Raw genomic sequence first — 27,754 nt, 5'->3', positions numbered from 1 at the left:
ACCGCAAGAGCCAGAGCTTCACGCGTGCTTCTGGGATGCGCCGTGACACGGCTGGTGGAAAATCAAACATTGACTTAAATGACTGCGGTTGCTAGCGGGGGTCGGGACGTGCCCGGAACGCAACGCAGACGTGCCTGGTGGAAATTAGGGGTTACCTGTTGTGTTTTATCCAGCAAAGTTTTATCAGCAGAGAAGCGTAACAACAAGCAAGATCCTCAGCTCGTGTGAGTAACGTTACATCCTGGTACGGTACACACTGCGTCAAATCCATGCGACTTTGAAGTGTTGTCTTTCTAATTACGTATTTTTACAGTCTTGTACGTCAGTTTAACAATAAACTGAGACTTTCTTGACTAGCAAAATTATCTTTTAAACTGAAGAACATCATATATGCAATTCATGGCTCAATTCTTACTAGAATTGTTGGGACTTATTTATATTAATATTATAATATTAATTATAGTGTGGTCTAGACCTAATCTATCTGTGAAGTGTCTCGAGATAACTCTTGTTATGATTTGATACTATAAATAAAATTGAATTGAAATTGAATTCAAACGGAATAATCAAATAATTTGTCTTTCCCCATTCACTACCATTAAAATTATTCAAAATTTAAGGTCCTATGGCGGTCCACCGGAAGGGGAGGGACTTCGCCTCTCTATTGCAATGTGAATAAACATGATTACAATACACAACAAGAGCTACAAAATAACAAAACTACAAATGAACAGGAAACCAGAATAACACAGTTTTAATTTACAAGTCATGAACTACAAAATGATATCATATTTGATTGTTGAGCATCTCATTCCAAATCATGGGCATTAATCTGCTGTTATAACAGCCTCCACTATCACTATTTTGGAACCTGGCTGCAGGGATTTGCTCCCGTTCAGCCACAAGAGCATTAGTGAGGCCAGCCACAGAGTTTGAAGGTGTGCGATAAGGTCTAGCATTCCAGTTCATCCCAAATGTGTTGGATGCGGTTGAGGTCAGGGCTCTGTGCATGCCAGTCAAGTTCTTCCACATAGAATTGGGTAAACCATTTTTTAAATGGGCCTAAGATGGTGCATTTCAAACATCGTTTTGCAACAAGAAAGGTCCGTCCCCAAACCGTTGCCAAAAAGTTGGAAGCACACTTTTGTCTAAAATATAGTTTTATGCTCTAACATTAAGATTTGTTATGGTTTCGGTATTTTTGCTTGCTATTTTTTTTTCTTTTTTCTGTATTATCCTGTTTGCTTTATTCTGGACTGTGGATGTATGTTCCCTGTGTCTTCCTGTGTTCTCTGCTCTCCCTTGTGTTTAGTGTTGTCAAGTTTCTGTATTTAGTAGATTCCATGTCTTCTGTTAGTTGTTCCCATTTCCTGTTTTATTTTGATAGTCTGTTTTCTGTCATGTCTAGTTCTACTTCCTGTGTTTTCCCTCCGTTGTGATTGTCCTGCCCCGCACTGATGTGCTTCACCTGTTGTCTCACCTGTTTATGGTTTGCCTGTCACCTCATGTATTTAGCCTCTGTGTTCCCTTTGTCTCTTGTCCGATCGTCTTGTGAGCTTGCCCATGTATGGTGTTTGTTCCTTTGTGTGTTCTGTTTGCTCCTGCCGTCAGTGTTCTATTTTGTATGTTTCCAGTCCTTGTACTGCCGCCCTTTGTTATATTAAATACCTCAGTTTGACCACCTCCTGCCTGCCTGCCTCCTCTCTGCATTTGGGTCCGAATTCCCTGCTCCCCCATCACAAGATTGGCCTTCTTTGCAACTCATGTGTCTAGCCCAAACAACGCACAAATGATTCAAGATTCAAAGATGTGTACAAATATGTGCATTGAAATGCATTGTGGCATACTCTTAAAGGTTAATGTACAATAAAGAATAATATTCAGAATAAGGGCACAAATAAGGATTTATTACAAAATGATATATTAAAGCTAGGAATAAAAAAGAAAAATGTATGTTGTCATGAAATGTAAAAGAAAGAAAGGTAAAATAGACAATTGTCATAGTCATAAGACAAACAATGTTGTACCTGCTTGAGTGCAAATATGTAAATGAGAGGCATTGCAATGGATTCACAGAAAGCAGTGTAGTTACTTTTGTACATCTTTGGCTATATAGTGTACTTCAAATGTCAATTACAATGTTAAAGGTCCCATGGCATGAACATTTCCCTTTTATGAGGTTTAACATTAATATGAGTTCCCCCAGTCTGCCTATGGTCCCCCAGTGGCTTGAAATGGCGATAGGTGTAAACCGAGCCCTGGGTATCCTGCTCTGCCCTTGAGGAAATGAAAGCTCAGAAGGCTGAATTTCGGGAAAGAGACTTCAGATACAGTATTAGGGGACCACTAAGGCCTATATAAAAGCATCCAAAAAGCGGCATGTCATAGGACCTTTTAAACAATGTACTTACAGAGACACAATGTAGCATATACAATTATTGCAAATCAATTTAAGGTATCGTAAGGCGGGTAGTTTTATATGTGTGTATAGTTTTAAGCAGCTCTTAAATGAGAATACTGTATTGATCTTGCATAATTGGATGCTCTGTCAGTGTTCCCACAGGTTGAGAATTTACTTATGGTGGTGCAGGATGTGACAGCGTGGCGTGTGATGGCTGGGTTCAGTAATAAACTAGTCAAACAAAAGTTTATGAACTATTTATTGAAAAAAATAGTCACAGTGGTGTGGCCGCGGTGTTTCTACGGTTTATCAGTACAGTTAATCCCAGGGGAAGCCACAAGCAGCATGCTAATACAAACGTAAGCCTGGCTCTGAGCCTGAAGTGAATTGTTGACGCTTTGACATGCACGCGGCCTGGGACTTTACGAGGGCCTGGAGGCAACTGGTCAGTGTGCACTTTAAAAATACATAGTTGATTGGAAAAGAAATGTCATTCGGATGTTATCTACTTGGGTGGGTATAAATCTAACTGGGCGGGGCGCCCAAGTAGAACCTGTAAATGGGAAACACGGTTTCTTGAATCTACATTGTGGTTCCTGATCTGATCTCTGAAATAACGGCTTCTGACAAATTTTGATTTTTAAACCCTTAGTTCTGTATTTTCTTGAACTTTCTTTGGGTGTGTGTGGCTCTGATGTGTTTTTCCAGTTGTAGTCTACGTCTTCTGCTGGGGGAAACCAACGTATTAAGAAACAAAACATAAAATAATAGTGTGAAAACAAAAAAACCACACCTATCTTGTAAAGCTGTTCACACACATTGCCCACACAACACAGCTTGCTGTAGCATCATGGTCTCAGTATCTGGCAGTAAAACATTGTGGGTACGGAGTAAGTTTCTAGGGCAGAGGTGGAGAGGTAGGGAAGGGGGGGAACTCCAGCCCGTTTCAGAAAGAGAGGGAACTTAACCTCAGAGTCAGTTAATATGGTAACTGAGTCTGTGAACCTAACCTGGTCAGGAGCAGGTTTTCTTCAGTAAACCTAGAGTTTCTCTCAGTCTCCTCCCTCTGACACAGCGCTCTTTCATTTCCTCATTCATTCATTCAGTCACTCTGTATCAGGTGCATTTTTGTTATCTGCATGAATAAAAAAAAGTGTTGGTTTATTAAGTGGATTATTAAGAAGAAGCTGTATTACTTTGCAGGGAGTTAAACGTACGTCGGGAGATGATATTGAGGCCCCGACTATAGATGCATTCATATCCAGATAACTACCTGTTTGAGCGGTATTGTTTTTCTTCCCAGTCTATCAGTTATGTAGCCTACATAACCTTATCCGTCCTCATATCACTAACGTCACCCATCGTGGACGCTCTACATCCTAGCACATTCTTTGTGTTGCATTACGTTTTTTTTTGGAAACGGCAGTTTTCTTTACATTGGTGATGCGGAGCATTTTAGTAAAGCCACCGTAGCCTGAAGAGTGAAACTCTCTCTGAAACGTGTTTTAAACGTTTTTGTAGTGTTCCCTGGACACAAACCAGTAACAGCCATTAAAAAGGAGTTCCACAGTATCGCAAGTGAATGATGTAAACCCTTTTGAAATAAAAGATTATGAATTATAATTCTGTTAATGATGGTGCTACAGCTTCAGAATGGGATTAGTAGGCCTAGGACTTTTTTACCCGCAGGATTGCACCTAAATGAAATAGATTATAGGTTCAATACCATTTCACCAGTAATTGTATACTTATGATTAAATATGATATTAATACACTATATTGGAACTTACGCATTTACTCTAGCAGCAATTTTCTCCAACGGCGTACAAGCCACTTTCCTAAAGCCAAGTGGCGTGTTATCTGTACGCATTTTGAGCTATCCGTGTGTATGTCTACGCTGTATACTGTGAACAGCAGTCTGCAACGTCAGAGCGTAAACATACACGCCACACGTGTGGCGTGTTATTGCGAGGCTACGTGTTATCGTGAGGCTACGGTTGGGTTAGGAAATGAACAACCAGTTGGGTTTAGGAAAAGAACAAACGTGGAAAGGAAACGTCCCACGCGGGACACAAAGGAAACGTCACACACGATCCCCGCTCTCCTGGGTGAAAGTCTTTTGTTTTACCCATCCTCCACCCCGACCAACCTCCCTTTCATACTACTCGCTACGGCGTCAATTCACACGCAATCGCAAGGTAATATAAGTCAATGGAGGCCAAAAGGCGTTGATAAACACGCTAAAAAGCGAGTATACATGTTCAAACTCGCTGTATGTGTGCATGAGTATTTCCGCCGACCAGTTTGTTTGTGGTTGTTACCATGGTGAATCACAATATCATGGCTCCATTCATGCGGCCGTTTTATAGTGGTGGTGCACGCGCTTAACTCTGAGTCAGCCTACTCTGAGTTTATTTAACCACCTCTATTCAGCTGTTCTGGAACCGAAAACTCAAAGTTTCCCATCTCAGGGTAGATCAGGGTTAGACTCAGAGTTTGTTAAACCTCCTTCCTGAAATGGGTCCCTGGACTCTTAAAATTCAATTTCTCAAATCGCGTATTGCAAGAACAGAACGTGCGCTGTCTTGTGAATAGAAGCTGAGTTTGTGGGCGGATCTGCCTTTAAGGTTCACGGACTACTGACCTCTCTGTAGAGACCTCTCTCTTGCTTGTTATTTTTCATATTATTATAACACCACATGATTATATAAAATCACCATGGTGCAATATTTTACCTTTTTTTAGCAAACAATAAAACTCCTTTTATATTTCCTGAAAGCCTGAATAGTGCCCCTGGGACTGGAGCTCTTTTAGCGATTAGGATATAGCTGAACTCTCACAGAGTCTGTTCTTTGAATTAAGTCCCCCTCCCGTCTCCAGCAGGCCTCTCACTAGGCTGCTCTTGCAGGCTAATTGGCCTCGGGTTGACGTGCAGTGTTTACCAGCGGCCCTCTGGGAGCCAGATGAACCGGTAGAGGGGAAGGGGTGCTGCGGCTCCCCTAGAACCATCAGCGCCGGCTCACGGCATGGACCGCTAGTCCTTATAACTGTCCCCCGCAGCGCCTGGTCGGGACCGCGGCTTTAACTTCAAGTTAAAATTGAAATTCGTCCGAGTTCATGTTAGGTGACTTGAACAAAACAGTACCAGAAAAATGCAAGAAAAACAAACTCCGGACCACTGATTGCATACATGAATTATGTAAAGATTGTATTTCTTTCTACGTGATAGTATAGGATGTAGCATTAGCATGGAGAAGAGGACTGGACATAACAATGAACATTGACTCTGGCAGAGAATTTTAAATGTTGATGGTGCAACACAGCTAATGAGCAACAATAGCTTCCTCCAGTTTGGACTCAGCACTGTAGAGACCATTTGCTACTGGTCAATGACACTTACTTTTGTGTCAAAATTCACCGAACTTTGTTGAAATTCACGCGGAAGATTAAGCAGAATAACTTCAGTCTTTGGGTGAATCCAGTGATCCTTAATTCATTTGTTAATTAATTGATTTGGCTGCTAAATCCATTCAAAATGCTGGCCTTCAACATGCAATTTTTTTTTTTTTTTTTTTAAATAAATTATAAAAGAAAAACTGAGATATAAATACGATAAGATAAAGATATTTTATATAATAAGATATATAAAATATAAGTGCAAGGGGGTTAATGGAAAATGCATAAGGCTTAGGCTATTATTTTACAAAGCAGAAAGCATATCTTCTGGAAGGTTTTTCTTACTGTAACAATGCTGTGTGGCTAACGTGACAATGAAAATGTCTGCTTTTTGTCACTGTCAGTACACATTAGAAATCTAAGGTTAAGCGACTTCTAATAACCCATCTCATTACATCACAAAGCCTTAATTATCACTCCAGTACTGTCTACCAGCAATGTCAAACTACAGCTTGTTTCTATCATGAGCTTTAGTGTGGGAAATGTATTTTTTCCTACTTCTCAAGCACAAAGCATTTTTTTTTTAGACATGCTCATTTCACAACATTTGGGTAGACCATACTTCAGTTAAAACTAATGTATTCCGTTCCCTGTTTTCTATTTGTTTGTCAAGAAAAAAAGAGAAAATCTTCATCTGTTATATTATTCTCTCTACTCGCTTCAAACTGGCTTTGAGCACAGCTACATTGTTAGCGGTTATGAATGGGCCACACTGATGGAGAGTTGTTGCCGCAGAATCATATTGTCTGTAAATTAAGCAGACACTCTTGGTTTCAAACTGGCATTTGTTTCAATTATCCAGATAGAGCGAGAAGCTGTGCAACTGCTTTCCTTGAATTTCTTTTCTCTGATTTGAGAGAGAGAGAGAGAGAGAGAGAGAGAGAGAGAGAGAGAGAGAGAGAGAGAGAGAGAGAGAGAGAGAGAGAGAGAGAGAGAGACTCATGGTGTATGGCATTCACAGTGGCTGAGACAAATCAATTACAGATGAATGCTATGTGCACCAAAAGAATGCAAAGGCTTCTTTTTAGTAGTTTTGGAGTCAATCGAAGAGGCACAGCCTGAGTGTCACTGACCTTGTGATGAGGAAATATGAAAAATACCAAACAATGTTTGTGTTTCGACACGCAAAAGTCATTTTAGGGTCACACAGCATTTTTCTCTACTGCAGTCCTTTTTTTTTTTTTTTTTTTTTTTTTTTTTTTTTCAGAATTGGCCAGTATATCTAAAAAAAATCTATATTTCCTGAACAGAACCCCATAGAAGAAAGTCTGCAAATTAAGGTCCTGTGGGATTTGTAGCATTATTCAGTAAATCCTGGATTATGATATTTCTCAGACAGCAAGAATTGTGCATCCTTAACAGGAATAGCACCCTACTTTTAAATTAAAAGTAGGAGAGCAAGCTTCGGATGAATAACGGCCAAAACCCGGCTGCCTCAAAATGCAGACTTTTAGCCTTTCTTTCCTTTTTTTTTTTTGTGTGACAAGTGAGTCCACTTTCTTGTTGCTAATACCCAATTAGGGAGATGATTATTGATTGAGGTGTTGAAAGTTGACTGCTAATCTCCTTTCTCTCAGGCGGAATCAATCGATAGGTGAGTGTAATGAGCAACCTGGTTTCTCAGTGCTCATTAAAACAATTATATTTATACTGGATACATATTTGTTGTACAATTGATGAAAGATTTCAATATTCTGTTTTTAACTGATCGCTGTAAAGCACACACAGTGACACAAAAAAGTTGTTTTTTTAGCTAGTAGCATGTCAGTAAAAGTGCACTAATTTCCCCCAGAAACCATTTCAGGACCTTCTGTTCTCTTGTTTAAAATTATCCCTTGTATATCCATAAAGCCACCTCTGAAGTTTCAGTCCTGTGCTTATATTTACATTTTTAAGACCCTTGGGTTCTTATAAACAAACAGTGATTAAGAGCGAAGGTAAGCTAATGCCACCAATAGCTACGGAACAGCATGATTATGGCTAATTACTTCCAGAAGGCAATTCCTCCCACCTTCACTTTGTTTTACCAACGATGTTATGATGAAAGTGACTCCTGAATGAATGACTGGGTGTTTGTTGCTGACCCATCAAGGGCAGCTAACACAGTCAAACAGTGCAATTGCAGGGCCATTATTGTAAAGAGGAATTTGCTCTTCAAGGACAATACAGTTGTTCTTGACATACAGGTCCTATACCATTCTAGCCTTGATTAGAGTAAATACCCCAGCCAGGCATCTCTTTTGATTTTAAGTTGACATTCATAATTCCTTTCTTTACACCACAGTCTTCCAGTGTCCTGCAAAATACACTTTACATACAACCCAGGAACATCACCTGCATTAGTGTAGAGAAAATGTCACGTTTGCCTCCTGGTTGTCACTTTCCTCTGAAAGAATGCTACTCTGTGCCATGATGCAGTCCCTGTGGGCCAAGTTTTGTTTTCAGACAGTGTATTAAAATACAGGAAAACTTGACATATACCCACAGCACATTAAATCTCAGACTTTTGGGCTTCCAAACGTATTGTAAAATACAGAGATATAAGCATTGCAAATATAAAAATTCTCTTTTAAGGATAAATACAAGCCAAAGAAGCTTCAAATGATACCATTACAACATTAGCAACATGAACATAATGGAGAATTAAGCAGATATTTCCCAGGGGAGTTGGTGGAGACCAAAAAAGAGCTAATAGTTAGTAAATATTGGACTTACATTCATCAGGTCTCTTGAAATACAACTCCAAATAAATACATTTGGCTCTGTATTTGCTGCATGTGTAAATGTGCAAACGGTTTCACCATATTAACTTTATAAGCAGGGACAACAATGACAATCTGTCAAAACAAAAAAGTCTAATAAAGCGATATTAACATCCAACAGCAGGGGGCGCTAATACGATCACTTACTGTATATGCTACGTAAAAAAAAAAAAAAAAAACTGAGGAAGAAGAGTAGGCCTACATCATTAGACATGACTGGTAATGACGAGGGACAGACAGCAGAGTTAATTTCACATCTGCAAGAGGTACTGGTAAGTGCCAGGAGCAGGACACATTATAATAGGCTGCCTTTATCCTATCTTAGCAAATTGCATAGTCAGCTATCAACATGGGTGAGCATCATGATTATGAAAATGATCGTGCCATTTAGTGCTATTAAACTTAACGTGTTTAATAATTTCTGTTAGGTTAATTTGAAACATTAAACGTGTTAGTTAATTGCGGGTTGACCGCGATTTCACTTGGTTGTATATGAGAGGTTGTAGTGAGCTCACTTGCTGCTCGGATGAAGACTATGGTATTGAATTAAACGGGAAAACATCAGGCATGCATTGGTACCACTCTAAACGTGGCGTGCTAACAAACTGGGAAGGGCACTAAACAATTCACCAAATGTAACCAAAAGTTTAACCAAAAAATCCTAGCTTGCACTTTCTGTCTGTCTTCCATCAGAGTGCAGTTTTTCCTCGTCTTTCATATTTGCGTTTACTATTGTGGAACAGGCAAAGACCTGGTGGTTGATTTATGAAAGTCATTGACATCATTTCACAGCCTTAATATGAATCAAAAGTGTAATATGACAGTGACAAAATATTAAATAGGTTATTCAGTGCTAATTCTTTAACACAAAGCAACACATACTGTATTATATAATCAATAATGGCTAATAACCTATCTTTGAAATCATTTGTTTATTCAGGTTGAAGATGGTTGCAGCACAAAAGATGACAGGGTAGTAACTAACACTCAGTGTAGTTTTGGTATAGGCCTACAGAATATCTAATCCACATGTTCAGGTACAGCAGTAGCCTACTTTATCTCTGAAAGTGTTGTCAGTAATACTCTGTACTGTTTTATAATTACAACTTTGTGTAATTTGGGGTTTCTGTAGCCAGTGACATTTCATTATTTGTATTTTATTTTCAATGCAGATGTAATGGCATTGTACATTTTTTGTTTTTAATTATGGCATGGTATCATGACATCCTGGCTAGTGTCTGCCGCGCACGGCTAGGGGGCGAATGGCTGGATGATGGGCCTATTTGGGAGAAAGTCCAGGGCTGTTTTCTGGCCCCAGTCCGTCCCTGTTTATAAGGTAACTTTATGTCAGTGGCGTGTTGAATGAAGACTGACGTCAAAAGAAAAAGAACAACACAAAAAACACACATGTATTTGTTCACATGCCTAAGAGTTTATTTGAGCGTTTATTTGAATTACTGAAACATTTCAGATTGAAAATGATGAAAAAATGCTAAATAAAAATTCCTTGCTCAGGGAGCTGTTCGTTCCCCCCCGCTCCAAGCCACAATATCGCTCTGCACTCAACTCAGGTTTCACCTCGCGCAACTGAAATCGCTCACCGCCTGCTCCAAAAAAAAGAAAGCTGCATTGTAGTGTGAGTGCGCAATACATAAATACCCTCTTTGTCGAGCTCTGGTATACTTCAAATTAATGGTGTGAGTGTTGCTGGAGCGAAATTGGAACGGGATGTAGCCAAAGATAAGTTGACACTCCAGCTTTTGTACCTTCTTGTTTTAAACCCAAAGATAATGTAGCCTATTCAATTTACTATCATTTAAAACGAAGAAAAGCAGCAAATCCTCACATTGGAGAAGCTGGAACCAATGAAAGTTGGACATTTTCGCTTGAACAGTGGCTCAAATTGTTAATTAATTATAAAACAAATAGTTGCCAATTAATTTCCTGTTGATCCTCCACTCAATGTTGGTTTCTTTTAACCATGATAACAATCTTACTCTATCCTTAACCTTGCAGTTTTTGTGATCATAAAAATATATTCAGATCTTCATGCTGTACACAGACACTTACAAGTCAACACTTTCAACTGGGATGGCTTTCATTTCCCCTCCCTTTTTAAAGTTTGGACTTTTCTCACTTGTCAGTGGAGAGTCTTTACAGGTGAACTCATGCAAAAGTTTGCCAGCTCATTTGCAAAGCTAGGTTAAGCTTATGTAAACGAGATGCATTCTGAGTACGTTGGAGGCCCGGAAACAAACATTTTCCCCTCCTCCCCTCCCCTTGACAGACGAGTGACAGCTATTTAAATGCAAACTGTCATTAACAAACACAACCCTGCGCGACACCTGCTTTAATCATGGCAACAAAGGCGCAGCAAGTGGCCGAGTAGGAGCCCCCTCTCTGTGTGATATTCAAATGATGGGGCGGTGCAACATACAAAAACAACAACATCAAAGAATAGTCTGTGCTGTGCAGGGAGAGGGATTTGCTGCACTACGTGCCTCCTACCACCACTATTAATCAGCTTCATTTTTAAAGTGATTAAAGCAAGAAGGGCTGAAAGTCACTAAATCGCTTACCCTTAGAATTCTGTGGAATTGTAGCACTTTACTTCAAGTCTGTTAACGGCTATTTCCTGCAGACCACTTTCACTTTCTTTTCATGCAGCATTCATAGTGGCTTTGGGTAATTGTACAAGACCATCTTATGGGCTGAAATATAGAACTTTCCATGATCATTCCTAATTCTAGCTGAATCCAACCATTGGATGGATGGATGGATGGATGGATGGATGGACTTTAATAATCCCAAATTGGGAAATTACTGTGTTACATGCAGGACGTAGCAAGTTACAAGGACTTACTGTACGTACACATACTCACTCACAAACAAAAAATACAAGAAATATACTACAAATAATAAATAAGATAAGTGAGGCTTCAGCCTACATGGGGCGCACGTTGTTACTGGGTGAGCTAGAGGTCGCCCCATGTAGGCTGAGGCCTTTGCAGCGGCCCGGGTTCGATTCTTTGAAATAAAGGGAAAAAAGCCCCAAAAAATGTTAAAAAAAAAAATTAAAAGAGTAAGATCCTTTTTTTTTTAAACATAAAAACATCTGTGAAATTGCATTTGCTAAACCCACCAGACTCCTTTTAAAATAAACAGTAATTTTAGCATTGTAAAATACACTTCATTCAAAGGCGACAGAAACAAAATAAAACTATGAAAAAACGTTTTGGGTCATCTTTCCACTTTTCCAACCATCACAACTCTAGTTTTGGTTGAAATAAACACATAGTTTACCGATTTACATGTGAAAATGTGTTGGCTCTATACACGCTAAACATATTGTTATTTTAAATGGAGTCTGGTGGGTTTAGCGCTAGTGACTTCAGAGCTGTTAAACAGAAAGGTCTTAAAGAGGCCTATGTAGGGATCCTTTCCATAATGTTGTCAGACACTAAGAATAATAATCTAATCCTGTCAGTGGCAAAAACAGCACTTTTAGTGGACAAAATTGATGTCCATATGCCCCATAGTTAGGGCTGCTCGATTATGGGGAAAAAAATCATAATTCCGATTATTTTGGTCAATATTGCAATCACGATTATTTAACACAATTACTTATTGACTTTTGGAAAGATGTTGCAATTATTGAATAATAATAAAAAAAACAAAAACAGATCAACAAATCAACAGTGAAAACACCTAGAACTGTAAAATTTCCCTTCATAATTTTACTGTTTGAACTTTTCCATTCAGAACAGTTTACTTTCAACACATAATCTGTAAAATAATCGTTTTTGTGAAATCATAATCACAATTAAAAAATAAATTATTTGCACAGCCCTACCCATTACATTGCAGCCCGGTCTGTGGCTGCCGGTTACAGCGTTCACGCTTAATACTCGACCAATTTCAAAGATTGTTGTTTCTATCAGTCACTTACACACAAAAACATCCAGGGTCCAGGTTGAAAAGAAACAAAATGACCCTTCAAGAAAGAAGAGGTTGAAGCAGGCTTGAAACAGTAATACAGGCAAAACAATTCACAGAATTTCAGAATATACTGCTGCAGTATTTTGTGAAATTCTGTGAATTGTTTTGCCTTGGACTTTGGCCTGATTCGTCTCAGTTGTCGCCCTGTCTTGGGTGATTGTTATTGTTCTGCCCCGGATATAATTTAAATGAGGAAGTCTTTGGGCTGTAACTTCTTGCATGCCCGCCAAGGCCTGGGCCTTTGTAACTAATGCATGGCATTTGTTTTGATTAGCTTTTGTCTTTTTTTTTTTTTTTTTCTTCTTTTTTCTAAGCAAGTGCTGCACAACATCCAGCTGTATTTGCTGTTTGTTCATCCACAAATGTGCATAGTTTGAGCTCAGCAAATTAAGATAATATTTTCTTCCAGTGTATTTTTTTGTTTATATAATCCTCAGCGTTGTATCTACTGTACAAGGAAAATCTGCTGCCACTTCCAATAATCAAGCAACCAAATCACTATATAACCATGTGCTTCTGTTTTTCTCCATTATAATTTTTTTTTCTTATGTACAAGCTATGCTACCATTTGGTTCTTATAAGCCACCAAATGGCATTCTCTCTACAACATGTTGAGTACATCCTATTACAACGTGTGCACATTTGGCAAGAAAATGAGGACGAAATGAGTAAAATTCCACCTTAGGTTTCATTTGTGCAGATCCCCTTCCTAATGCAAACTGCATCTGCATTAGCCATATTTGCTTTTTGCATATAGCTTTTTGATGGGTTAAGTTAGTGATCCTTGGAATTTAAACCTATATGTTTACAGACTGAGAAGCAGGCTAGATATGTCAGTATGAATTAACACTGTCTCATCAGCTATGTGCCACATTTGATTCAGATGTGTCACTGATTAGACTAATTCCTGAAGTGAATCGTGCATCTGTGCGGCAGATCTCGTAGCAGAAGACTTGTGCATGTGTGTCGGTTATATCACTACAAACTTTGGAGCTGCCGTGGCTGCGATTATTAGACATCTGGTACAAGAACAGGAGAGAATAAATCAGGAGCCACTCTAACTAATCAAATTTAATCACACAACCAGCCTACTGGATATAATTAATGGACGCAGCATATAACATATATCTATTTCAATCTGCTGTGAATTGTACCTCCTAAATATTGTAATTATATGCAACAACATGTTCCATACACATATGTAGAAGTCATGCTTCAGAAAAACTGATTGTCAAGATAAATTAGTACACAGATTGTTTATTTAAATAGAGCAAAAATACTGAATTACAAGTACACGTGAATAAACTGCATTCTAAATCTTACTTAAAGGTTCTATAGGTAGGATTGCGAAGATCATGGACTTTGAACATAGACAACTTCTCAGTCCCTCCCCCCTTTCTGCTAAAGCCCAAAATGTTCTCCTAAGCCCCTCCCCCCACAAGGGAGAATAAATGTGTGTGCCTGAGCAGTGAGTGATTGACAAAATGTATAGAATGTTTGTTAATGCAAAATCTTAATCAGAAAAGAAATACAGCTGTCAGGCAAATGTAGTGGAGTACATAGACGTCTAGAGTAGCTTAAAATTAAAATATTCAAATAAAGTACCTCAACATTACTTGAGTAAATATACTTAGTTACCTTTACCCAGTAGTTTTACCCTGCAGAGTTTGGCTTATTCCAACAGTTCAGACTTCAACATGCTCGCTATGGAAACTTTTCACACTAAAGGATTAGACCTTCAGTGTGCACAAAATGCCCGAGCCATGACAGTGAATGATGGCTTTATTTAAAATCATAATACTTTTAATAAATGAAGTACAGGGTGCACTGCAAACTCGTAAGACGTGATTAAATACTCCGATCGCTTGTTAATAAGATTCCTTCAGGTGTTAACTGCAAATGCCAAGCCTCCCAAAACGCCCCAAAAAAAAGTCTGAACAAAGGTAGCAGACTATAAAGAGACCACTCGCTATGTCAGGAGCAAAATTTCCTTTTATATATTACCATATACCATGAAGCTTATATAGGCTTGATCACATGAGGATTTGAGGGCTTTTGCTTCCAGCAGATGTGCAATTTCATCCACCATATCCACAAACACGACAATCCAGGTGACATTTAGGAAGAGAAACTATGGAAGTCACTTTTATATGAAGCCATCGATCTGTACTTAGCAATTAACATTTGTGACAATAAAGTGAGGAGCTGCAGTTTTCATTTTGGTTTTAACTTCACCGTCATTGTTGTTGTTGTTGTTATTATTATTATTATTATTATTATTATTATTATTATTATTATTATTATTATCATTATTATTTCATTTTTGACAATCCCTTCACACTGAGAGCTGGGCTCATAAACAGTTGACAGAATTATACAGAAAATCTCCAGGGCTTAAGTGGATCACTGCTTTTCTTTTGGCATCAAACTAACTTGCAATTACAAAGAAAGACATTAAGTCTGTGACATGATACAAATCTATACGTCAAGGATTTAGATGTCTCGTTTGTCCCTTTGGGGGCTATCTTGGATGGGTAGGAAAAGGGTTTGATTTTTGTGCTTTTAACATTTGAATTCTGAATGCATTTATACCTCACAGAAAGCACCTGAACAAGAAGATCTCATGCTCATAGTGTTCTGTGCTTGGACACAGGCATGTATGGGTTCAATATACTCTCCACTGTGCATATGAAATAGTAAATAGATGCATTCTCTGAGGTGGAAAGCGTCAAGTAACTCTGAATATTGAATAACAGCTCTGCAAGAAGGCAGCTATTTTTGCTTACCTTTTGCTACATGTGCGTGTGCGTGTGCGTGTGTGTGTGTGTGTGTGTGTGTGTGTGTGTGTGTGTGTGTGTGTGTGTGTGTGTGTGTGTGTGTGTGTGTGTGTGTGTGTGTGTGTGTGTGTGTGTGTGTGTGTGTGTGTGTGTGTTGTATTTAAACACAAACCCTCCTCGACGCTCGTTGTTCTCAACACCAGGAATTGCATTTAACTCTCTGATCCTGTCTCCACAAAGCTGTCAGTAAACTCTTTGCACCTGCTTGAATGTTTGCACCACATTTGACGTGATGAATGACAGCGCCGGCTTTGTACATGATAGCGAGTGAGAGCAGAATGCAAGATGAGCAGGTGGTGCTTTAATTCAGTCACCACGGGGCAATATTATATCCTGGCTGATACAGTTTATTGTGGATTTTAATATTAATGTTAAATTAATATTATATTAATGGTTGAGCCGTTGAGGCCTAAAGTGACTAAGGCAGCCAGGTCTTCTGCATGAGTAACCCTGCAGACTGCCATAACGAGTGAAACAGAGCGGGGTGACGAACAGCAGCTGGCCGTCTTGCCCAGTTGAGAGACTGTCTAAGAACATCTTCCTCATATTTATGCATTTTTTTCTTTTTCTTTCAGTTTCTGTCTTGCTAAGAAAGAAAAAGGACCTTGAACATCGCCTATAACCAATTACTTCCCAAATGAATTTACCATAACTTCTGTGATGAATCCTTGGTAACAAACGGATGTGTTTGTTTTCCATCCTTACCCCTCCCACACACCCGGTCCTGGTGCTTTGGGTCTGAACCTTGGCTACTTCACAAGGGCACAGGGTTTGCTCAATTTATTTGGACTTTTTTTTGGGGGGTTATGAAAACCAGTCAGATGCAGCTGCTGATTGTGGGGAGGGTGCAGGACATGTTAAGCACTCCGGGCTAAAAGGACATAAATGATTTTTGCCTACAAGGTTAGAAAGAGTGAACTTTGAAAACCTACACAGGTCCAGCAGTATGCCAATTAACGGTTTTGATAAGAAGCATGCAGGAACTTGCATCTTTGCCTGAAATTAGTGGGGATTATCAATTTTAAACTAAACTCTTCACATTCAACCTTCGGTCTCTTTGTCTGAAAAATGTAAGTTTACACAATCAGAAAACGTATTTTCTTTAAAACTGCTCTTTTCCTTTGGCATTAACATCAAATACATATATTTTTAGCTCCCTCTCAGTATCTTACCTCGAAAGCAAGAGTGACTTTTAGTGAAATTAGAGATGTTTCTTCACAATGCCATCTCCTGTGACTTCTATTTATACTTTTTAGCAACATGTATTATTAAGCATCAAAGGCTTTTGTCAGCATATTTAAAATAATTTTGATTATTTCATTGGGTTGTGCATTTCATTATGTGAAAGAGGGAAGTGAGAGCTTTCCTGTTTTGAACATAAAAGAAAATATTAATAACTGTCCCACTATTGGTCACTTTGCATGCTGTTATGGGCTTTGAGCAAGTCCCTCTAGATATCTAAGCCAAATGCAGTGGTAAGCAGATAAACACACATCTGTTCTAGCAGCACTGCATTAATAGACTCCCTCCATGTGCTTCAGGTGAGTTTCTCATTTTTTTTGTGAAGCATCAATGTCTAAAAAGGATGATTCACAACTAATGTAAATGCAGCCAGCTCATTGCGAGTCCGCCCATCCGTCTTTTCACCTTTTGTTTGTACTGTAAAGCAGGTTGCGTCGGGCAGCTTCAGAAAGCAATCAAGCTCTGTCTAATAAATGTTGGTTTTATCTAAGCCTTTCCATTTACTAAACTCCTGTAGAGCAAATAGAGAGCTAGAAAATGCTCTGGGTTTTATATAACGTACAGTAAGTACTGTTGGATCAACGTATCTTAATACTTAAAAATACCTCACCTAAATCTACCTTGGACTAAATCTGTATCTCTGTCGATTAATCTGGATTGTAAACCTTGAAATGTAGTAAAATCATTTCAGAATTGGAAAAAATACCACTGCATTTATAAATAATATTGTTAGTGAATGTGAATAATTAAAATGGAGTGTAAAAAGGGTACCTCTTCCTTAATTTCTTGGTACACATTGGATTATTTATTTAATTTCCCTTAAGCAACATTTCCTTTACTTAACACATTTCCAATTTTTCTAATGCAATGCAAAATGAACCTAGGGGTTAATAACACATGGGTACCGAGTCCACCGTTGTCTGGGATATGTTTTCAGGCTAATCCAATGTGACCAGTTTCAGTGCAAAACGGTAATTAGCTTGTAACACTAGTCGTCAGGGCTTGCTAAAGTAAAAAGAAATCGCTATTTCTATGTCACTAACAAGGCTCAAACTAGCACCACACTTCCACTGTAGCATAATGAGGGTCCCTACATGTAAACCTAAGCATTGAAAATAGTCATGACCAGTGGAACGACGAACGCTGTGTAACCAGTAACCAATAACATAGCTCAAGCACGGCGTTCGTCGTTCGACTGGTCATGACTGTTTTCCCATTGGTGAGCTAATACGCATGCAGCATGCTTCTGCCAATATCTAATAATGCTGGTGCTTGGCTGTAAAGTTGTAATTTCTTTTTGTTTTATGAATTATACATCGGAACCGGTATCAAAGTTACAGTATTGGTATCGGTACCGGTATCGACAGTTTGTGAACGATACCCAGCCCTACTTTCGACTAGCATTAGCTAACTTTGTGTTAACTTGGTAGGTAAGATAATGCTACTGGTAAATAGCCCTTAGGGTTTTCAGTTATCTCAGATCCTGGACCAATCATTGTCTGTGCTGACCAAAATAACACGAAAATGAAAGAGTTAAAAAATAAAATGAGCTAGTGAAAAACAAATAGAAGAGTAGAATAGGAAACAGAAAACATGACAAATCTTTTTTTTCGTTTTACCAACTTAGAGGTTGAAGGAAACATATATTGCTTTATATTCATTTGTATTTGAGACTTCCCTGATAACGTTTCAGTGCTCCATACTGTGTTACACACAGCATGTGAGCTTCGAAAGGGAGTCCAGTCTGAGAAAATAACTCGAAATAAGCAGGAGTGAACTATGCAATCATCTTTGGGAGCCATTGCTTGGGGGACATCGAGTCAGATTTATGTGAAATGATTTAGAAGATAAAACCAGGATGTGCTACATTTTGGCGTGTACATATCCATTTATGTAATTAACTAGGAGTGCTCCCGTTAGCGACAACGGTTAATAAGCTCCGGTGGGAACATGGGGAGGCAGGTGAACCCGTGGCCCCGGAGATGTTAAACACAGATGAATAGATGCCATCGCACACACACAGCCTAGTAAATCAGATAAAATGAGCAGTGGAACAGCACCCAAATGGGCCTCGCGGTGAAAACTCAATATCACATAAATGAACAGGCCTCTCATAGATATTGAAAACTGGTAACCTTGCCACTGCACGCTCACCTTTTCTATTGCTCACACGCCCACTTGTACATTTACGGTCTTTACCTTCTTCACGTCAATTTTAGCCTTCAAAACCTTTACACGTGCATGCTGGCCATAATGGGCAGTTGGCTTAATGAATGTATAATTTTAATAGCTCTGGTAAGAAGACAGTGACAACAATATATTACGAAGACGTGTGTTATTCCTAACTGCTACATAGCTTTCTGAGTTATCAGGCGAGGCACTGTGGCCTTAGGTTAGAGAGGCCAGAAACTGAAAGAAAATGCAAGGCCACACGCTTGTTCATCTGGAGATGAGGCAATGACCTCCTCAAACCTTTGCACCTTGTGAAAATAAAAGCTTTTATAGATAGATAGTTTCGACACAGCAAGTTTTACTGAGATTTCGACAAATCTGCTTCAAGGATGACCCATTTAAATCATGTATTTTGTGGTATATTCCTTTGAGACACTTGACAAGTCTTTACTGCTGCCTCTAGCTTTGAAGAAATCTCAAATGGATTCTCCTATATACATCAAGCTTGGCTTACATTTCCTGTTTCTTACTCAGGTGTGAAGTGAAATAGCAAGTTTTCGGGACGAGCAGGAGGGGATGCCCCTGAACGTTTATTCTGCAAAATTCACATTGGATGGAGAAGAAAAAAAATCTTGAATGGAGAGTGGAACGCACAAATAACAGAATTTGTATCACTTATTTAGAATTATTTCTTAGATAAAGATGACCCTGAGAATTATAAAGTCTTATTCTGAATGACTTTGGAGTTTAAGTATGATACCTAACATCAAATAAAATATACAGGAAAAATATACTTGCTGCAAAATGAATATTCTGTCGTCGTCGTCATCATGAGAGCATTGTGATTTCTTTAATTGATTATTTTATTGGCTTATTTTGACATGGCAACCTGTGTAACCAGTAGTCGGAAAATCCTCTAAAGATGACGAGATACAATAGGTTGTGATCCCATGAATAGTCTGCCATCCTGCCATGTCTCTCAGGCACTGCAAGAATCTATGATTGCTTAATCTGACACTGTAATCATCTCAAAAAACAAAAAAAGTTGTGTAGTCTGACACCGGCATCGCAGGTCAGATGGAAAATCATTATAAGAAGCTTAATATATACACTGTGTTGATAATGATGCACAGTGGTTTTTTGGATGCAGGCTTATATATTCTCTCCAAACTGTAACACTGTGTCATATATCATTAGGAAGTTATTCTACACACAAGTGCACCAGAGAGAATAGGGAATAATTACACTGTTTGATGCCAGAAATATCCATTTAGATTCCTAATGCAAGAAAACAGAGCTGGGAGTGTAAAGAGAACTGAGAGGAAACAGACCATGACTGTGAAGACCAACACAGGTCATGTTTTATAGAATTATACTGGGTTTTTTAGTTACATTTGCTTATATATATGTATATATATAAACTGTAAACAGTAGACAGTGTTTTTTTCGTACTTACATTTCCTGTTTCTTACTCAGGTGTGAAGTGAAATAGCAAGTTATTGGGACGAGCAGGAGGGGAAGCCCCTGAACGTTTATTCTGCAAAATTCACATTGGATGGAGAAGAAAATAAATCTTTAATGGAGAGTGGAACGCACAAGTAAGATAATTATTTATCACTGATTTAGAATGATTTCTTAGATAAAAATGACCCTGACAATTATAAAGTCTTATTCTGAATGACTTTGGGGTTTAAATATGATACCTATCAAATAAAATAGACAAGAAAAATATACTTGATGCAAAATGAATATTCTGTTCACCATATCGTCGTCATCATGAGAGCATTGTGATTTTTTTATTGATTATTTTGTTGGCTTATTTTGACATGTCAACCTGTATAACCAGTAGTCTGAAAGATGTCTCAGCCCCAGTCATCTAAAGATGACGAGATACAATAGGTTGTGATCCCATGAATAGTCTGCCATCCTGCCATGTCGCTCAGGCACGTTACTGCAAGAATCTATGATTGCCTAATCTGACACAAAAAAAAAAAAAAAAAATGGTGTAGTCTGACTCTGGCATTGCAGGTCAGATGGAAAATCATTACAAGAAGCTTAAAATATACACTGTGTTGATGATGATGCACAGTGTTTTTTTGATGCAGGCTTATATATTCTCTCCAAACTGTAACACTGTGTCATATATCATTAGGAAGTTATTCTACACACAAGTGCACCAGAGAGAATAGGGAATAATTACACTGTTTGATGCCAGAAATATCCATTTCGATTCCTAATGCAAGAAAACAGAGCTGGGAGTGTAAAGAGAACTGAGAGGAAACAGACCATGACTGTGAAGACCAACACAGGTCATGTTTTATAGAATTATACTGGGTTTTTTAGTTACATTTGCTTGGTGAGACATTATGGCCAAGGAGTTTACTTTCCTTTTTTATAAAGACAAAAAAGATAACTGTAAACGGTAGACAGTAATACAGATCTCCTACATTACTCTTCTACAGAATATACTGTAGGCCATTACTTATGTACTTCCAGTCTTTTTGCATAATGTGCCTCACAGTTATCTTGCTATTTTTATGACCTTTGTAATTATGAAATAATGGCCTGAACTTGTCCAGCGCAACTATCTTCACTTACATTGTATAATAATAAAATAAAATCCTGTAATAACCCCATAACAATGCACTTATCAGAAAAGTGTCCCCCATTTAAGTTGGTCCTAATTGCATAGAGTTATGGTCTATTAGATGGGTCTAGAATAGCTGCACTTGGCACTTTTATGAAGTGGGGATATGAGAGAGATAGTGTGGGAAAGAATGCTTTTCGTGGTGTTTTTTATTTTATGAGCTTTTCAGTAACTTTGGGCCAGACATCCCCTCGCCCTGCCCTTTTACTTTGTCTCTTCATTCCTATGATTTTAATAATGAAACTCCTGTGGTTGTGCCTTGTAGCAGTGCTCTTGTACATCATAGTTGCACAAGAAGAGTGCTTGGATCACCAGTCGCTGTCACAAAGGAACTGCACAGCGAAGACGAAGACGGAAAGGTTTTCAAGCAATGTCACCTTGATAGAATCACAAGAATGGAGTTCAGGATTTCTCTGGGAGTCACTGTGCTGTATTGTTTTGAGCACTTTGATGTCATGTAAGGTGTCAGTTAACAATAAGAAATATATTTCCTGACTTCAGGTGAACAGAGAGGCGCTGTAGGCACTCATGCTTTAAGCAGCAGTCGGATGAGACACTCCCCAATGACCATTAATGTAGAACAAGAAATATCTTCTAAGTTATGTGCTCTTTTTTGGGTGGGAACACAGCCCTGATTAGCATACTCTCCCACTGCACAAATCCCTTTGGTGGTGTTTGGATGATTTGGAGACCAATACATTTTCACAGATTGATACCACAGATTCAATAAAACATGTCCAGTTGCTCCCTCAGACTCCTCACTCGGATCGTTCTCCAGCCCTCTCACTCACTCCTCCGTCCTTCACACTGCTCATCTTCGGCTCTGCAGCGGTAATTAACAGCAGCGTTACGTCGGGGGAGATACTGCGAGCTATGTCAGAAAATTAGGCTGTGGAATAATGAGGGTTGAGGGACATGTAGTGTACTGCTGGTCTGTAGCGCTGCATTAAAATCAAAGGACTTTCACAGCTAATTGGAGAGGGGTTAAACTGCTTGGCTGCCTCACCCCTGTCCCAAGCCCTCTGGCCAAACCCGCCCCTTAGGAGATGAATACCTCCCTTTTTACTGTAATTTTATGTTTCATTTCCATACCAAGTGTGATTTTTTTTTTTTTTTTTTTTTTTTTTTTCCTCTTTACAGAGGGAATCTGTGCTGGTGAGACACTGTTGAAATAACTTTGGCTGTACTCTATACGGAGCCAATTTAAACTACAAGCAATTGCTTCTTGTTATGACTTTCTTTTCCTCTCTTTCTGGGACCGGATAGGCCACCCAGCTGGGTTGTTTGGTGTTGAATGGCCACCAATTACCTCAACGTCCTCGCAATTGACCATAAGATACACACAGCATAAATCAATGCATTGCTCCTTCATTTGAGCCGACCAGCACATCGACTTGCATGGGTGGAATTAGCAGAGCACGGAGAGGCAACACCCCCTGCTCCTGCCTCTCCCTGGTTACAATGATGGCATCAGCAGCATGACACTGTATAATGAGCACAGCCATGGTCCGCTGCTCAAAGAATACAGTAAATACACACCCTCTCCATTGTGTTTGGGCTTGTGCTGAGCAGCTGCATGGTACCACTGTGGACGGCTAATTACAAGTCAGCAGTAGTATTTATTTAAGTGTGTGTGTGTGTGTGTGTGTGTGTGTGTGTGTGTGTGATGTATCAAAATCTATACAAGAGCCAGTGTTTATTTTCCAGACTGTGCTTTTCATTCTGCATCCCGAAAATGTCATTTTTGCTAAATTATCTTAATGACCATATGACCAGTCATATATTTTAATAACAGAAATGTTTTTAGCTATATTAAAAATGATGTAATAAACTAATAGCAAAGGAGATTGGTACCCCGGGATCATTGACCACAGTAATAGAGCACTAATTAAGTGTAATGACATTATAGAAATATGATAACTGTGTCTCAAATTGTAAATTAACAGATAAAGCAGTATTATCTATTGTGGTCATACTATTTGCTATGGGTGTGTCACTGTGCTTCCATTTTATAACTATTACAATATCAAGTTTAGATGGGCATGTTTCCTTCTCATTACCAACCACGTGCACAAGAACGATCAATTAATATAATGCATTAGTAGAATTGTACCTGTTACAAAGTTGTTTTCAGTACACACATTCAATGTTTATGAAATACATATACAGCAGGGGTATACTTTTCGAAGTGTGTGGCGGTGGGGTGGTACTTTTCAAGATCAAATCAAATGGTATATATACTTAAAACAATCGGAAATGGCTTAAAGAATAAGGGTAGTTGAAATAATATCAACTTCTTTGAACAATCTTGTTTATAATCTGTGCAAAATCACTTTGTCAGTGAAGCCGTGTATGAATGTGAGACAACGGCGCAAAACTCACATTATGAAACATTCACTAATAATTGTAAGCAAAACTTTTATTGAAATGACTATAATAATGTGATGAGAGATTTGCATTTCAATACAATTATCTAAGAGCCATATGAGCTCAGTGTTTCCTTTTAGGATTTTTTTTTAGCAGTGGGGGGCAGGTCTGTCCGAACAACAACCCCCCACCCCACACACCCCGCCGCCAAATGTTTTACGTATGAAACGGAACTGACACTTCGCTGCAACACAAACTAATATATTTATTCACACACAATGAGGAAGGGCTGGGCAATATATTAATATTATATCGATATCGTGATATGAGACTAGATATCGTCTTAGATTTTGGATATCGTGATATGACATAAGTGTTGTCTTTTCCTGGTTTTAAATGCTGCATTACAGTAAAGTGATGTACTTTTCTGAACTTACCAGACTGTTCTAGCTGTTGTATTATTTGCCTTTTCCCCATTTAGACATTATGTCCACATTACTGATGATTATTTATCAAAAATCTAAGTGTGAAGATACTTTGTTAAAGCACCAATTGTCAATCCTTGAATATCGACGGAATATTGATATTGAGGTATTTGGTCAAGAATATCGTGATATCTGATTTTCTCCATATCGCCCAGCCCTAGGCATATTTTCAGTTGTGATTGAACTGTATTTTTTGAGGAACTATAGGGCACTTAACATCTACAACAGGTCTACACTTAGAACGGACCCACCGCGGTGATGTTATTGGTGGAGCTGTTCGTTTTAATAGTCTACTTGGAAGAAAGCGAACGTTTTGACGATAAACTACATCGATGCAACAGTTTGTGGAGTTTAACTGGACGGGCCCAATAACCTCTGAATAGTTCTACTTGTTGTTAAATTGCAATGTGGGGGGTGCATTATGTCGGCAGAATAATTTAAAAGGCAACCGCGACTACATTTTTTCGTACAGCCCTATTTCTGATACCGTGGTGGCAGAAATGTTGCCACGGTGGGCCGCCACTATAAAATCAACATAGAGGAAACGCTGGAGGTTTCAGTATAAGAGGATACATGTTTTCTCCTTGCAGGGATTTAGAATTTTTTTTTTTGCAGTAGGTCCATTGAAACTCACAAAGGGTTGTACCTTTTATTTCCTTACAAAAATTCAACAACTTTATGTCTGTCTGTTCTTAAATGAAGAAATGAAGATCCCCAAACTCATAGTAGGAACATTACACAGTTACTTAAGTTAATCTCAGGATTGCACTCAGCAACTTGTGCAGCCATTGTTGCCCTGCACCTCCAGACAGACTTTAGGTCAAGCACAAAATATTTTTTAATAGTAGGCTATAGTAATAGTATTAATAATAGTTTTGGTTGCCCGTCACAAAAAAAGTAGTTTGCATTGCTAAAGCTCTGCTTGATGTTTTGAACCCTACACTTGCACTACGTGCGCTATTCTGGTCAATGTAACGACGACGTTGATTACGGGAAGGTGTTTACGTAGGGGGACCGTTCAATGCAGTAGGCTGTGCGAGTGTGAAAGTGAAAATGGTACTCGTGAGCAGAAAAAGTGTTGTTTGGCAGTACTTTCAGTCAAAAGAAGGCAATTCAAGTCGAGCTACATGTTCAATTTGCAATGCCGATTTGTCTTGTGGTGACAAGGACCCTAAACAATACACAACATAGCTGCTGTTGTGTTGTCTTAACCAGACAACCATTACCCGCTTTGCTAGCCCTGGGAGTAGCATTCGGTATTCGGTTTCGGCAGAATATTAACCAGTGGAGTCAGTATTCGGCCAAACCCCAAAAATCTGGAGTGTGACTGTATTTCCCTGTAGCGGATTCAAACACTGGGACGTAACAGTCTGCAGATGTTGGAAAAATAACACAAGAGGTGCGTTCACTTGAAACCAGTAGCCTAAACCTTGTGGTGCATTCAAAGTTATTGTAAAATAATCTTTTCCCATCTGGTGTTTTTTTGTTGTTTAACAGCAATTTACTGGTGAAATCAGTTATTGTTGTAAGTTTTTGTCATTACATTATTCATAAATCATTTAATTTTGACCATATGGCCTTAGCAATAAACAAGCCGTTCTTTAATTTCGCCGACTTTATTTTTTACTTTTTGTAAAAGTATTGCTTTACAGTATCTAAAAAAACAAAAACAATACCCAACCCTAGCCATCACATCGTACTTGGCCACATAGGTGAATGGAAAGGAGAAATGAATGTTGACGAATTTGAAATAATTGTTTTCATACGTGAAGAGAGCATCTTATGGCTCCACAAAGTCAGCAACCTATTCATTGTCTGTGAAGCAGCTGATTGTACGTCCTTGTGATTGCACAGTCTCAGGTTTTCTCTTTGATTTCCATCTTTTAGAAAGATGTTTTTTTCTGTCCTGGGACACCGGGACAACATACTGACTGTACATTTTTTAAGTGACCTGCATCCTCCTCTTTTAAGTGTCAGGTTGCTAAAAAAAAAACACTTTCACACTGAGTCTGTTGTATTATGCATTGAAAAGCACCTTGGAAATAGAACCCCTCATGTTTGACTTTACCTAATAAGGTGTTGTGCTATTTTCCAGCTGCTGCTATTGTTAGTCTTTTTCCTTATTATTATTTGTGTGTGCAAGAGAGCTTCTGCTGTCACTGTCAGTCATTAACAGAAGGCACAATGGGTCCTGACAGATGAAAGAAGAAAATTAATTCAAGACTGCTATTAGAATCTGAAGTGTTACCATCTTGGCATCAGCGGGCTGCATTCTTGGAATCTGCTTATTTCATTGGAAATGTGTCCAGAGCTGCAAGATGAACAAATCAACACAAATGAACAGGAAACTTGTTTTTATTCCATTATTTTACAGCACGTAAATAGCATCAGCATGTTTCTCAACGCTTTGAGAAATAAAATGTGTGATGTCAAAATGGTTAATCTTTCAGATATTTCACATGTTCCCTGGCAGTAAATAATTTCCTCTGGTGTGGTTTTGTGAGGATATAGTTTGAAAAAAAACCCGATTTCACATAGTCAAATATCCTGGCAGAGGAGTGTTTTTTTATGCTTTACATCAACACATACTTTGAGAATATAATCCCCATAATTCTGTTGGAAGTGGAAGAACAAGATAAAATGTTCTGGGATTCATCCTTCCAATCTCTCTATTCTGCTTCCCGTTTATGTTCCCAGTCCAGGCGATGCAGTTGATATGGGAGGGAGGCCATAGCTTTGTTCAGTCCCAAAGGGAGAATGTGAGGTCTACAAAGGCTGAAGCCGCCTTCCTCTTGTCACAAGTTCCCTTGTTGCAGTCGATGAGGCGGCCAGTAAAGGCAGTGGAGCTTTCACTTTTTTTAATACAAAGTCTGACAGTTTTGCATGGAGATTTAATGGGAATATAAGTCTATTTAAAGATTGAAATGTGTCTTTCACGTTGTCTAGGACAGTCCAGTACGATAAGACGAATAACTACTATATTTTCCAAAGATAGAATAGTCAAACCACTAATACTCAAAGCGGTGATTCCATCAAGCTGTAAAGCCTTCTGCTGATTCCTTCTGAAAATGAATAGAAAAAGCTCCAAGGAATAATGATAAAGGGCTTTGCGTTGGACTATACAGGTTCAAAACTAATAACACAACCGTAGAGCAGAGCTGTTGTTTGATTCGATTAAGTTCGAATACACTTTCGCTATAATTCTTTTGCTTTGAATGTCAGTTCATACTTACGTATACTCATTCCTCATACTTTCCATTTGAACTCATTGCACTCTTCTAATGTTATGACATGGAAGATCCAATAATCAGTGATTGTTGGCTATCAAGGAACCCATTAAACAAAGTTTATTCCTACTACTCACCCCCACAACAAAGTTACTCTCA

The 27,754-nt window shown here is 38.7% G+C and overlaps 1 protein-coding gene across 4 annotated transcripts in view; it reads left to right on the top strand.

Moving 5' to 3' along the window:
* LOC114549038 (cadherin-7) overlaps positions 1 to 27,754 on the top strand; it is a 153,949-nt gene that overhangs the window by 10,917 nt on the left and 115,278 nt on the right. For 2 of the 4 annotated variants that reach the window (XM_028569148.1, XM_028569146.1), the window contains one exon: positions 20,346 to 20,467. The exons of the other annotated variants lie outside the window; for them this stretch is intronic. The gene's annotated coding sequence lies outside the window, so the exon portion shown is untranslated. The remainder of the gene's footprint in view (positions 1 to 20,345; positions 20,468 to 27,754) is intronic. 4 annotated transcript variants of the gene reach the window in all.

The sequence above is a fragment of the Perca flavescens genome, chromosome 22 (genome assembly GCF_004354835.1).
Source record: "Perca flavescens isolate YP-PL-M2 chromosome 22, PFLA_1.0, whole genome shotgun sequence".
NCBI lineage: Eukaryota > Metazoa > Chordata > Actinopteri > Perciformes > Percidae > Perca > Perca flavescens.
Note: the sequence above shows the minus strand (reverse complement) of the source record. Positions and strands in the feature narration are given on the sequence as shown.